We start from the raw sequence: 13,259 nt of genomic DNA, 5'->3' as shown, positions 1-13,259 counted from the left end.
AGAGCACACTCTCTATTTTCTATTTTTAAGCGAATCCCTTACTGAAGTGAAGTCTTCTGTGGAGACCCAGCATCTCACACACACAGAACTGTGAGTTCTCCAGCTGAACCTGAGCAGGGCCAGAGCAGTTTTCAGCCTTCAAATCACCGTCCAGAACACTTTATTTTGCCAAAGATTTGTTTCCCCAGTAAGTAGGGTAGCCTCTGAACTTGCTTTATAGTTGACCCAATGATAGCTAATTAGCCTTGGTAATAACTAATGTTCTAAACTATTCCACCTCGTAAAACGGTGAGCATTCAAATGCTTGCACGGCACTTTCAACTGCCTCTTTAGAGAAGCAGCACTAGAAAGATTTGTGACATTTTTCTTACATAAAAAGTTTTACAATCAAACATCTCTAAGCAGGAGAAAAATTAAATTAAATTATTTAATTGATTAGATCTCAATCAATTAAAACCCAAGATGGAGTCAGCCCCCTGGAATCCTAGCTTCTGACTCTTTGTATGAATTGGACCATTCACCAAAAATGAAATTTTTACAGTGGAAACTAGCTTTTCCTTCACTCCTCGCTGAAGCTGCAACCCCGGTGCCAAGTGTTTTGCTGGTGTCAATTAAGCCAGGCTTCTCCGATTTCCATGGGGAAGTTGCAACAATCTTATACTCTCTTCAGAAATAACATTTAGGATTTTTGTTGAGGAAACAACCAAATAAAGCCCCACAAAACCTGCTCGAGGAAGACTGGCTTGTGAGGACGCAGAGGTATGAGGAAATCACGGATCTGCCAGGCCCTGCCAACGATCCAGCTACTCAGAACCCCGTACAGCTTACTGAGAGGCCTGCAGATGCAACCTCTGGGAGCTCAGAGGGGGACCCCGTGCTCGGGTAGGCTTCCAGTGTCACACTGGACGTGTTTTCCCCCCCTCGTCCTGCAATACCATCGATACCGCCAGTAATCTGGAAGCAAAAAGAGCGCTGAATCACTCCAGGTCCAGCCCAGCACAACTCTGGAAATGTCAACAAATGCCCATGCAGAGGCAGCCAGGAGTCAGAACGGGCTCTGCTCTGCGGCCACGCAGTTCCTGGTTCTGCCTACGATCCATCTCCTGGGGGGACGTGCCTGGAGAACTTCTTTCCTATCGCAGCCAAGGGTAGGAATGCTGGTGGTATCTCAGCAGGGTTTCGCGCTGGGCTGCAGGCAACATGGCAGGAAGAGAAGGAAAACAAACTGCCACAAGTCTGACCATGAAATTCCATGCAGATCAGTGCAACCAGGAAATCTGTTTTTCCTTTCAGCAACTCAAGCACTTCCTTCAGGGTATGGCGAGAAAAGATAAAACTAACACGAGCACTTACGGGCACTGGACCTGGTGGAGGCAGAACTCCGCGGGACAAGCAGTGGACAACCAGGTGAACTATGGGCGGGGTGGGTTCCAGGCATTCACCCGTATCTTCTCACCTGGTCCCCTGTGGCAAAGACAATGGGAAGAGAGCAGAGCAGAAAGTGCATTGGCCTCGTGATAAACTGCTTCTTGCCATGAACCCATCTGCTGGAGCTGCGGGAGTGAGTCCTGTACCTACGAGGCCCAGAGAACCTGCTCTTAGGCTTGCACGCATCCCCTTGGAAGAGAGTAACCATCTCCTTGGCTAGAGAATTTGAGAAAAGAAGGGAGACGGGGATCTTCCAGGACTGGCCATAGATCTACGATAGCATTTACTGCTCGACCTTCCAACTGTGTGCCTACATGTCCATCCCTACCCTCTCAAATGGCCTCCACGGTCCTAAGAAAATAGCAATGACTCCAGCATCTGGCACAGCACGGGTTCAAAATTCAATAAATGTCACCCAAAAGTAACTGTTCCAGCCTAGATGAAAGGATCATGAGCAACATAACCTCCCAAAATTCCTTTTCAATGGATGCAACAGTGGAAGGCTGAGAAACCAAGGTACGCCAAGAGAAACAGGTCTAACTAAAGCCAATCGCACAATGGGGTCACCGGAGCGGGACTTGGATCTCGGCTGAATTCTCCTGCCTGGCCAGATCTAGGCTTGAGTGCCATACTTCATGCTCCACTGTGTTTCGATGGTGGCTTAGGACCAACGCGGGCATTTTGCCAAGGGAGCTTCATCAATTTCCCTTCGATGGATGATGGTGGTTCTTTGTAACAGGGCCCTTCGAACCAGAGCCCAGCACTCGGAAGACACGAGATCACGGGCTTTATCACACCTCTGAAGGTCCATGCCCCTAAACTCCTCGCAGACTGCCATGCATGAGGGCCTCGCTCCCTTGCTAAGGGTTATTCTAGCATGGAAGGTTGGACAGAGGGGTCTGGGCGGTGCTCCGGCTCCGCGCAGCTCCTGGGGAGCGGCTTCCTGGCTTGACTTCCTCGGAGCTGCACAAAGACCATTTGTGTCTTTGTCAATTATTTGCCTCCCTCGCGGCTCTGCTTTCCCTCAACTTGTTCTTGGCTCATGAGCACCAGAGCCCCTCATACTGATCGCATCTCAGTGGACTTTCCAAAGGGGGCTGAGTTTTTTGGCAGAAATGAAAGAGAAGGTTTGGCCCTCTGCGTTCCCTGAGGTTCCCCATGGCGCAGAGCGAGGGGAGGCTGCTGACGCTGCTCAGAGCCAGGTCGCCTGGCCTGAGCGGACAGAGCTGGCTCGCACAGTCCCGCCCCAGCTGCTCAGCCCAGGGCTCGCTCTCGGCACGGCTGCTTGGCCTGGGCCTCTGATGGGCCTCCTGTAGCAGCCTCCGCGGCATCGGCACAGGCCTGAGCCCCAGCAGCTGGGGCGGGCGAGGGGAATGACAGCTGTCTGCAGCCAGGGGAGGAGACCCGGTCTGCGGCAGCCTTCTGACCGGGGCTGGCAAGGAGGGGCTGTGGGCTTTCGTTGGGGTATCCAGCACCCAGGGACGCTCAAGGGAACGGCTTCCAGCCTGAGGTATGACAGGCAGCCACGCTTGACAAGGGCGCCTTCCAGGAGAAGCCTGCCCCCGCAGTCGCTGGGCCCACAGCAGCAGCTCAGTCCTGGGCCCTGTCACAGAAGCAGCAATCAAATAAACTTTCATTCAAAATGCATTGGATCGACTTCAAGTATTGTGTCCCCGGGACTCCCTACCACATCCTCTGGATCAATACATCAGAGCCACCCAGCTGGATCCATTTAAATAGATCAACAGTGGCTTCCTGGAGCTAGCTTCCCAGGTCAAAAGCGATTTTCAAGACGTCTGGGGCCAGTCGTCATTGGAAGACAGCTCTCCAGGCCCGATCGCCAGCGACGCGGGCCTATGGAAAAGCACTCGCCTCTAAGTAAACTTCCTTTCTTCCTTTAAGACCTCGGGAAAAATAACAATTCAAAAGATATATATTTTTTCTAAGTTCTTTCCACATTGGAGGTTTTTACTGCCAAAAACCACTTGCCGTGCGTGCAGCACTGCGCAAGGTGCTGTGAGCCCTATCTGGATGCTTATCTGGCAGAGCAGGGACGGCAGGATGAAAAGACTGTTTTCCATCTCACTGCAAGGGTTTGTCGGGCTGTGTTGCCGGAGATAAAGGCCAGGCACAACGGGATGAATGCAGTGGGGAGAGTCAAGATAAGGGCCCGGGGTCCCAGCCGCGCGTCAATTTTTCTGTGAAATACGAAAATCGCATAGCAAGCTCAGCGTTCTTGTTCCCCATTCTGGAACTCTGTGTCTGTGGCTCTGTTTGCATTTGCCATCCCTCGATGCAGCCCCAGCTAATTTCCTTCACCTAGAACCCCACTGTTCACCCGAGCTTCCTCGATACTCCTCAGCTGAGACCACAGTGGAATCCCAGGCCAGCATGCATCTTTGGGTGAGGCCCTTCTACCTTCTGCAGCTCATCTGGAAAATGGGCCCATCAACCCTGGCCTTGCAGGGAAGGTGGAAGCCAGTGTGGACAAGGGATGTCACGGGACTCAGAAGATCTAGAGTGACACAAATACAAGCAGTCACATCTTTTCCTCCAAAGCCAGAACATGTGCCTCTGCGTCACTCAGCAGGGAGCACAGCCCCTCCTGGGGCTTACATTCCATCAGGGGAAGACACTGGCCCTTAAATCTCTCTGCTATGACATGTCATAGGTCAGGAAGGGCTACCAGGATATAAAATTATTCACAAATGAGCTGACAAAATGGACTGTTGACAGAATTAGAAGACATCTACCTTCACATCATCACTTGTACGTAATGACAACATCGTTAGTAAATCAGAACAGCCCAGATCAGAGCCACAGACCCTCCTAAGGAAATAGTAGGACAGAACCCATTCACAAGGAAGAAACAACACCCTCCAAAGGACAGCACCGTGGGCAATGCTAGAAGCAGGAGACACAGATGGTGAAGGTGATGCAGGAAGAAACGGAACTGACCGCCGAGGTCTGGGCCAGAATGACCTTCTTGGGTTGGGTGTCTGATGCAGCAGTTAAGATGCTACCTGGGGCCGGTGCCACGGCTCACTAGGCTAATCCTCTGCCTTGCGGCGCTGGCACACCAGGTTCTAGTCCCGGTCGGGCTGCTGGATTCTGTCCCAGTTGCCCCTCTTCCAGGCCAGCTCTCTGCTGTGGCCAGGGAGTACAGTGGAGTATGGCCCAAGTACTTGGGCCCTGCACCCCATGGGAGACTAGGATAAGTACCTGGCTCCTGCCATTGGATCAGCGCAGTGCGCCGGCCGCAGCGCGCCGGCCGGGGTGGCCATTGGAGGGTGAACCAACAGCAAAGGAAGACCTTTCTCTCTGTCTCTCTCTCTTATTGTCCACTCTGCCTGTCAAAAAAAAAAAAAAAAAAAAAAAAAGATGCTACCTGGGGGGCTGACGTGGTGGCACAGTGGTAAAGCTGCCACCTGCAGTGCTGGCATCCCATATGGGTGCCAGTTTGAGTCCCGGCTGCATCACTTCCGATCCAGCTCTCTGCTGTGGTCTGGGAAAGTGGTGAAAGATGGCCCAAGGCCTTGGGCCCCTGCACCCATGTGGGAGACCCGGAGGAAGCTCCCAGCTCCTGTCTTCAAATCAGCATGGCTTGAGCCATTGCGGCCAATTGGGGAGTGAACCAGTGGACACAAGACCTCTCTCTCTTTCTTTCTCTCTCCACCTCTCCTTCTCTCTGTGTAACTCTTTCAAATAAATAAATAAATCTTAAAGGTGCCGCCTAGGGGGGCTTGCATCCCGTATCAGAGCATGGATCGAGTCCTGGCTCCGCTTCCAATCCAGCTTCCTGCAAATGCACATCCTGGGAGGCAGCAGGTGACAGCTCAAGTAGTTGGGTCCCTGTCGCTCACGTGGGAGACCTGGTTGGAGCTGTGGGCTCCTGACTTCAGCCTGGCCAGCTCCAATTATTGCAGGCATTTGGGGGCGAACCAGCAGATGGAAGACTTTCTCTCTATCTCTGTTTTTCAGATAAACAGACTTTTAAAAAATAATCTTCTTGGTGTCTAATGCTTTGAAAGTCATATGTGAAAAATACTGTTTTTTTTCTAAAGATTTATTTATTTATTTGAAAGTCAGAGTTACACAGAGAGAGAAGGAGAGGCAGACAGAGAGAGAGAGAGAGGTCTTCCATCTGCTGGTTCACTCCCCAGATGGTCGCAATGGCAGGAGCTGTGCCAATCCAAAGCCAGGAGTTTCATCTGGGTCTCCCATCTGGGTGCAGGACCAAGCACTTGGGCCATCTTCTACTGCTTTCCCAGGCCACAGCAGAGAGCTGGATTAGAAGTGGAGAGGCTGGGACTCAAACCAGCGTCCATATGGGATGACGGCATTGTAGCCAGCGGCTTTCCTTGCTATGCCACAACACCGGCCCCAAGATATTGTTTCTGTATCACAATTTTGTCAGAAAAAAAATCATGTTTTAAATGTCTCCACAGTTGATAGATTCTTAGTTCAGATTAAGAAATCTGCACTTGATTGAACTGTAACCCACATGTTGCTTACTGCAAAATAAAAGAGCTACTTTCATAGTTTTTCATTTGTTCCACTGTGGTATTTCTCTTCCAAGAATCAAGTACCGTCAGGCAATGAGGACCTGTATCCGCCATTCCAGTCCTTAGTTGCAGGTACACCCATCAAGACAGGACCCAGCTGTTCCCAAGGCCAATCCACTGTGACTGAATTACAGAAACCTGGTGGTTGGACCAACAAGTACCCAACAAATGATCACTTTCCATCAATCCTAAAAAACACAACGTTACTATGTACAGTAAGAAGCCGGCATTTTTTCGGGTTGTTTACTTGTTGTGAAGAGGAAATAAATTACTTCACTGAGGCCAGAATTCTGGTCACCAGCAGTATCAGGCTGGGGCTCTCTGGGGAGCGCGCCCTTTATGAACGTGGGGGCTGTCCCTGGAAAGTGTCCCTTTGAAGTCTTGGCCCACGACAGTGTGATTGAGCGGCTCGGCGTCTGCAGCCCAGCCGAGGCCTTCAGGATCTACTGGGCGATGAGAAGCTCACATCAGCGGCGCCCAGCGACACACAGAACCGATAACACATGAGGCGGGGGAAGACAAATCCCACCAGGCAGGTGCGGTGGCCGGTGAGGCCGGGCCGGCACGTGTGCGTGCGCCTGGGAGGCGAGCCGCCAGGAGAACGATGGGGATTTCAGCACCAGGAGGTTGCAGATGGCCCCAGACCACCCCTCCAGTTCATCACGGGGAGGCACCGCACGTGGAGTGTGTGTGACAGACCAGGACGTGTTCACAGAACTGCCGCCTCGAGCTCCGACGCCCCACGGCGGCCCCTCCATCTTCCTCGGCGGCAGCCGGGATCCTTGTCTGTCTTCCCTACCTGGGAAACCGTGGGAAATGGCTTCGCCAGATCCACGCCATCGTGGGCTGCAGGAGGAATTCCGCTCCACGCGTGTTCCCCTTTCAAGGTTCTGTGTTGACCTGGCTTGTCCCTGGCTTTGCCACCTCGTGGCGGCTGTGGCCGGGGAGGCAGCAGCAATCGAAGGTGGCCGGACACCTGCTTTGAAACAGTCCTTTGGTTTCATCTGCGCGCGCGCACACACACACACCCGCCCCACTTTGCTTCCTGGTGTGTGTCCACTGTCAAAGTGCCGAATTAAGGTAAAGGACTGAAGAGAATGAAGTCCTGTGAAATGCTTTCATTAAAACCAGGTCACTGTCTTGTCAGGGGTTTGCCTTTCTCTCCGAGCTGCCCTGGTGCTTAAGGAGGACAAATCTGAGCCCACGCTGAAGATACATGAACCCTGGAAAGAAACAAAGAAGCTTGCAAGTCAAACACGCCTTCATCGCAGACACAGAACCCTACTGAACTGGTTTCCTCGCCGCCAGCGTCCTGGGGGAGAAGAGAGATGACTGACTCGGCCGACTGCCGTAAGGAGTCTGATGCCCAAGTTCATCTCCAGTCTGGCTTTCAGACAAGAAAATGACACATCTATTCATTCTGTTTTCATGGAATGGACTGGCAAATGCATGCTGTGACAGAATGAACCTGGCCATCTCTACATCACTGACGCTGGAAAACTCGTGTAGGAGTCACCTGCTGCCAGGCCAGTGCTGGGGACACTGCTCCTATTCTTGGAGGCTTCTGTGATGGGAGGAGGCAGCTGTTTGGTGAAGGATGGCCAGAAGCACGGCTGGGACAGCAGCTTACGATGGTGCCAGGTGGACTGAGGGTGGGACCTGTCTGCAGAGCCACGGTGACTCTCCTGAGTCTTGTTTGGTGGCGTCCCGCGACAGCCGGGCACATGGGGACTGATGCATTCTGTGAGGGATGAATGGCTGAGTGATAGAATCGTGACTGATGCATTCCCACCCCCGGGGATGCCAGGGCACAGGGAGGGAAGAAAGGCAAAGCGTGGGGGCCTCCGCCTCTAACCAGTGAGGAGGTCTTGCAGCTGGGCCAGAAGCAGCGATTCTCAGCTCCTCCCAGCCTGACCCCCACTCCCCCCAACCCTCCCCCAGAGGGCCCCATACGGACAGTGCCAAGGTCTGTTCTCAGTCCCCATTCCAGGTCATTTGCTGCAGCACTGGACTGGGGACCACAGAGGCACCTTCTGAAACTTGCTCCGCTCTCCTCTGTGGGTACTGCTCTGTCATCCTTGTACCAACTCCAGCCTGGAAGCCCACAGCCCTGACCTCGGCCTTCTCCACGTAATGCCCCCACCTGCCCACAGGTGCGCTCGCCTGCTCTCTGCAGGTGCTCCTCCAGCTTGGGGAAATGTGCTGATTCTCTCCCAGCCCCAGCCCCCAGCCCACTCCCCCTCCTCCATCAACGCTGAGCCCTCTCCTCTCTGGTTGCTGCCGCATCAGCCCTCTGCTGCAGAGCGTCCACTTCCGGCTCCTCAGCGGTACCAGGCCCCTCACCTCCTGCTGCGCTCAGGTGCGTGGCCCCTGCGCGGGCCAGTTCCCTCCTGTAGCATCCGCCCCTCCTTCAGGCTCCTCTGCATTTCTCTCCATTCTCTGAACCTGCCTTGTCCTCTCTCAGGACTGCATTGTGAATGCCCCCCACACATACACCCCTAGAGTAGTGCAGTGCACAGCCTGCACCGCCACACATAGCGGTCCGGCCCTTTGATGACATCAGGTCTTTGTGCCTTCCTCCGTTTACCCAGATGTCTGGAGTCCTCTTTGTCCCCTCTGGAAAACCCTTCCCCGACCCCTCCAGGGTCAGTTATTTGATTCCTTTCCTAGACGTCCTTCGCAGCTGGAACGCCCTCAGTTACTGCACACTCTGCTCTAACGTCTGCTGACCTGTCCGTCCCACCCAGCAGTCGGGCAGTGGAGACATGACCAATTCATTTCCGTCAAATCTCAGGGGCCCAACACAGTACCTGACACACAGACAGCACTCCCGAGATGTCTGCAGAACAAACAGGCCCCGTCTCCTACGACGGGTGCAGAGCAAGCCTGAGCGACTGCTCCCTCGTCGTCTTACCTGGAGGCCAGTCACCCCCCAATTAAGTGGTTTTGTGTGAATAAAAGGCCTTTAAGGCAGACTCTATCACTTACCGATTTTGGAAGATTCTAGAAGTTGCTCATATTCATCTATGTACAACAAATACTTACTGAGCCCCTCCAAGCCCAGGGCTGAGTACCCAGCAGAGGACACAGCCTCATGGAGCCCGCGTTCTGGGGAAGGCAGGAGGGAAAGTGCCAGAGAATGAACAAGGAGATGCAACCTGAGTGCGAGACAGGACATCCAATGGGCGGAGCCACAAAGGCAGCCGGGGCTGGGAGTCTGCCGTGTAGACAGGACAGCCAGGCCCGGCTTCAGAGGGCAGAACGGCAAGGAAGTAAAGGCAAGTGAAGTTCACAATCCTTCTGTATTGCTGAGGACTGCACCTGTGCTGGGTGCTGCCCAGTGTCTCCTCTGCTCCCCGGTGCAAGGGCCCTGTTCACCTGCCACCACCACATCCTGGGCACTGGGCAGGCAGCCCTGGCTACGACTGCAGGGGGCTCTGAAGAGGCCCAGGAGGCAGAGAGCAGGACAGAGACACTGCTAGGAGCACCCAGGGAGCCCCAGGTCTCAGCCTCCTGGCTTCGCAGGGGCAGAGAGGACAGAACCAGGCTGGCAGACCTGGCACGCACAAGCCTCACTTTGTGTTTTGCTTTGAAACTCTTTACTGGGCACACGAGGGTGGGCGTGGAGCTGAGGGCGCTGGGGAGGCCTGGTGGGGGTCCAAGGATGTCTCCTCATTGGCAAGATACAGATTCTGACACCAGCCCCACCTTTCCCATGCCCCTGCCTGCTGAGCCACAGGCGGGCGAGGGAGGCGGGGTTCTGGTCCCTGCCTGGCCTCCACACTTCTTGCCAGTTGCCCCTCTCACGCCCAGGGCTCCTTATGCAGCACGGACCTCTGACCGCCTCGTCTGATCCTCACACCCCCTTAGAGCAGCAGGCCGACGTTAGAGATGAGGAAACCGAGAGCTAGGCAAGGGGAATGAGGAGGTCCTCAGCCACTTGTGACCCCGTGCAAATGCACTTCTGTGTCTTCAATGCTTCTTTGCCCCCGGAGCCACACACACAGCACACATGGGGCCTGAAGGAAGCACAGGGTTTGCGACTGAAACAGAGCTAGAAAGGTACCACTTTCCAGCACCCTTGGACGATGCCACTCTCGTCAGCGAGTTTGATTAAGCCAAGTCTGTATTTGAGCTCCATCTCAAATCTAGGTTTAACAACAATTTAGACAAAAGATATTTTCCAGGCTCAAAGACTTGCCTCGTAACAAAGCTAAATGCTAGTGTGTTAAAAAAAAAAATCAGAATTCCACCTTTCCTAAATCTGATAGAACGCTAATTGAGGCGGTAATTTGGGTAGACAGGCAGCTGGCATCTCCCCCGAGTGACTGTGGCACAGAGCATTAGGGAGCGATGCAAATGCAGCGGCTAATGATTAAAGGATGTAATTAAGCAGCGTCTGGGAATGCGTCTGGTAGCTCAGTGTGTGCAGCGGCGGCTCCCAGCAAGGCGGGCGGGTACGGGAGAGGGCCAAGCCGTGTCGGAGGCAGAGGAACTGGTTATCTGGGGACACTTTTCTAGTGCCAGGGTAGGAGGCAGCACGGGGTAACTCTGGGTAAGGCACATTTGGGGCAAGCACTTCCCTGGAGTCGGAAAGCACCGGGGTTTTTAGTTGTTCAGCATCCAGTTATGCTCCCAACGCCTACGCCACCTGTGGTGCCAAGTGGAGCCCAAGGGCCTCTCAATTCGCCTCTATTTCTAGATCTCACCACAGTGCAGGGGCTCTAGGAGTGGCCAGGGCTGAAGTGGCCAACGAACAAGCAAACACTAAAAACCACCTCAAACAGTAATCACATTATCATGTGGTGCTGAGCCAAAGACACAAACCAAACTCACCTGAGACACAAAGTCTGTACCTAGTGTGATCCAACTACGCAGAGGGATGTATGAAAACAGACCTGGAAGGACACGTTACCAGTGGTTATTTCTCAAGGGTGAGACCACGATTTTTCAAAGAATTTCCTATACTTTCCATATGTATGTATGTATATACACACTTATATATAAAATATATACACATATAGGCATATACTTGTATATGTACATATATACTTACATATGTAGATATACTTTATACATATTTTTGTGGGTTTTAAGATAAACACATGTGTGTGTTTATTTTTTCCTGTACTTTCCATATACAGGAAAAACTACACAAATACCCCCATATATAGGTACATATATATGTACATGCATACATATGCACACACATGCACTTATATCTTAAAGCCCTTGAAACAAAGCTGATGTACACCAAAGAGAAAACAACTGCTTCTGTGTTTGACAAGACACCAAACTCAAAGAGAGATAAGATCTTAGGCATGATCCATTCATTTCTTTCATCCATCCATCCATTCAGTCCATTAGTCAGTCAACAAACAACTAATTGCACACTTTTGCCTCCTGTGCGTGGCACTGTGTGGTATACCATCCCTGTGCTCACCATGTCATACTCTTCAACTCCATCTCCATTCCACCAACCCTGCAGTGACCCCTACATGACAGATGCCGTCACTGTCCTAATCTACAAATGAGGACTCTACCCAGGGTGTCGCATCTCTCAAGCAGGATCCTAACCTAAGCATGGCCCCCCGGAGCTGGAGGTCTCCTGCCCGTGCCACTGAGTGTCTCGGACGTGAGATCAGGCCAACTCCTGCAACGTGATCTCCCCCAAACTTCCACTCTGCCTTGCTCCCCAGGCCACTCCTGGGCTTTGTTCTGCCCTGAGAAGCACTCGGAGCAAGGGGACTCCTGGCCCCCTGGATGACCGTGTGTCTCCTTCCAGCCCTGCACGTCCCAGACTAAACATTCCTGGGCCCTTCAGCTATCTTTCATGGATTCCCATGACCCAGCAGCCCCCTGCTCTCCTCCAGACTGCTCCAACATGTCCATGTCCTCAGCATTTGGCTCAACAGCAAAGCCCCTTGCTGTGATTGGACCGTGTAGTTGACCACACCCATCACTGCTCTGTGGGGTCTGTCCAGCACACAAGCCTCACCTCGGACCACACACTGGACGTTACCATATGTCAACAACATGCTCATGTAGGCTTTCCTGCACAGTTGGCTCATTTTTAACATTGAACTTGAACTTTGAACACTTAGCACACACAGATTAAGTCTTTTATGCTAAACTAAAAAATTCCTTATTTTAATAACCAAAAGAACATGTAAAATTCTTCCAGAAAGTTCCATTCAAATGTATTTTACACATTAGACAGTTCTTAGGAAGGGAGAACAGTTTCTTGATATTGAACGTTTAAAAGTTTATGTATTCTAAAAATTCACTTGTTACTAGAAATACAATTTTAATAGAAACACAGTAATAAATGGTGACGATATTCACAGGACAAATCACCAAGCCTACCATAGCCCCATAACTGAAATAAATCTTTCTTGACTACTTTAAACATTAGTAAGACCTTGTGTTTTTTTTTTTTTTATTTTCTTATTTGACAGGTAGAGTTACAGACAGTGAGAAAGAGACAGAGAGAGAGGTCTTCCTTCCGTTGGTTCACTCCCCAAATGGCTTCTACAGCCGGGCGCTGCGCCGATCCAAAGCCAGGAGCCAGGTGTTTCTTCCTGGTCTCCCATGCGGGTACAGGGGTCCAAGCACTCAGGCCATCCTCCACTGCCCTCCCAGGCCACAGCAGAGAGCTGGCTTGGAAGAGGAGCAACTGGGACTAGAACCTGGCATCCATTAGGGACGCCGGCGCCGTAGGCGGAGGATTAACCAAGTGAGCCACGGCGCCGGCCCAGACCTTGTGTTTTAAGCACATAAAGGCCATTTAATCATAGAGGATATCCAACACTATCTTACTACATGTGGGGTCACTTCTTGGAATGTTCTTATACCGTTAATTATTAAAGCAAAGAATATTGAACATATTTTGCATATCTTAAATTCTAAGGTTTGAGGTAAGCCTAGTTTTATTAAAGTAGGTGTTTATAAAGATTGTAAGCCACAAACAAGGAAGATACTGAAAGGTTCAAGGGCATGGGAGATCCGTGGCGCTCGGACTTGGGGTCCTGATCAGCTTCTAGACCTGCTCCTGCCCTTGTCCTGACACAGCCTTTAGCAACATTGCTCTGAATCTTAAGTCCCCTCTTTGACTTTCTCAGAACATCATTCTCTTGGTTCCAGAATCTACGGGACTGAGCGCCGAGAATGAGGGTTGAACCCGGGGCACGGATGTCTGGAAGCCTTAGATGCCACAGACTCTACTGTGGCCCCACATGTTATCAGATATTATCAGAACTTTCCTTC

General features: G+C 52.0%; 1 long non-coding RNA gene across 2 annotated transcripts in view; it reads right to left on the bottom strand.

Moving 5' to 3' along the window:
* Window positions 1-13,259, bottom strand: part of LOC138845469 (uncharacterized) — a 52,261-nt gene that overhangs the window by 26,736 nt on the left and 12,266 nt on the right. The window contains exon 3 of one of the 2 annotated variants that reach the window (XR_016221493.1): window positions 549-7,216. The exons of the other annotated variant lie outside the window; for it this stretch is intronic. This is a non-coding gene — a long non-coding RNA (uncharacterized LOC138845469). Of the gene's footprint in view, window positions 1-548; window positions 7,217-13,259 lie in introns of those variants that run through there. 2 annotated transcript variants of the gene reach the window in all.

The sequence above is a fragment of the Oryctolagus cuniculus genome, chromosome 15 (genome assembly GCF_051225735.1).
Source record: "Oryctolagus cuniculus isolate XC-2025 breed Fujian yellow rabbit chromosome 15, ASM5122573v1, whole genome shotgun sequence".
Classification (NCBI taxonomy): Eukaryota; Metazoa; Chordata; class Mammalia; order Lagomorpha; family Leporidae; genus Oryctolagus; species Oryctolagus cuniculus.
This window is presented reverse-complemented; position numbering and strand designations above follow the sequence as displayed.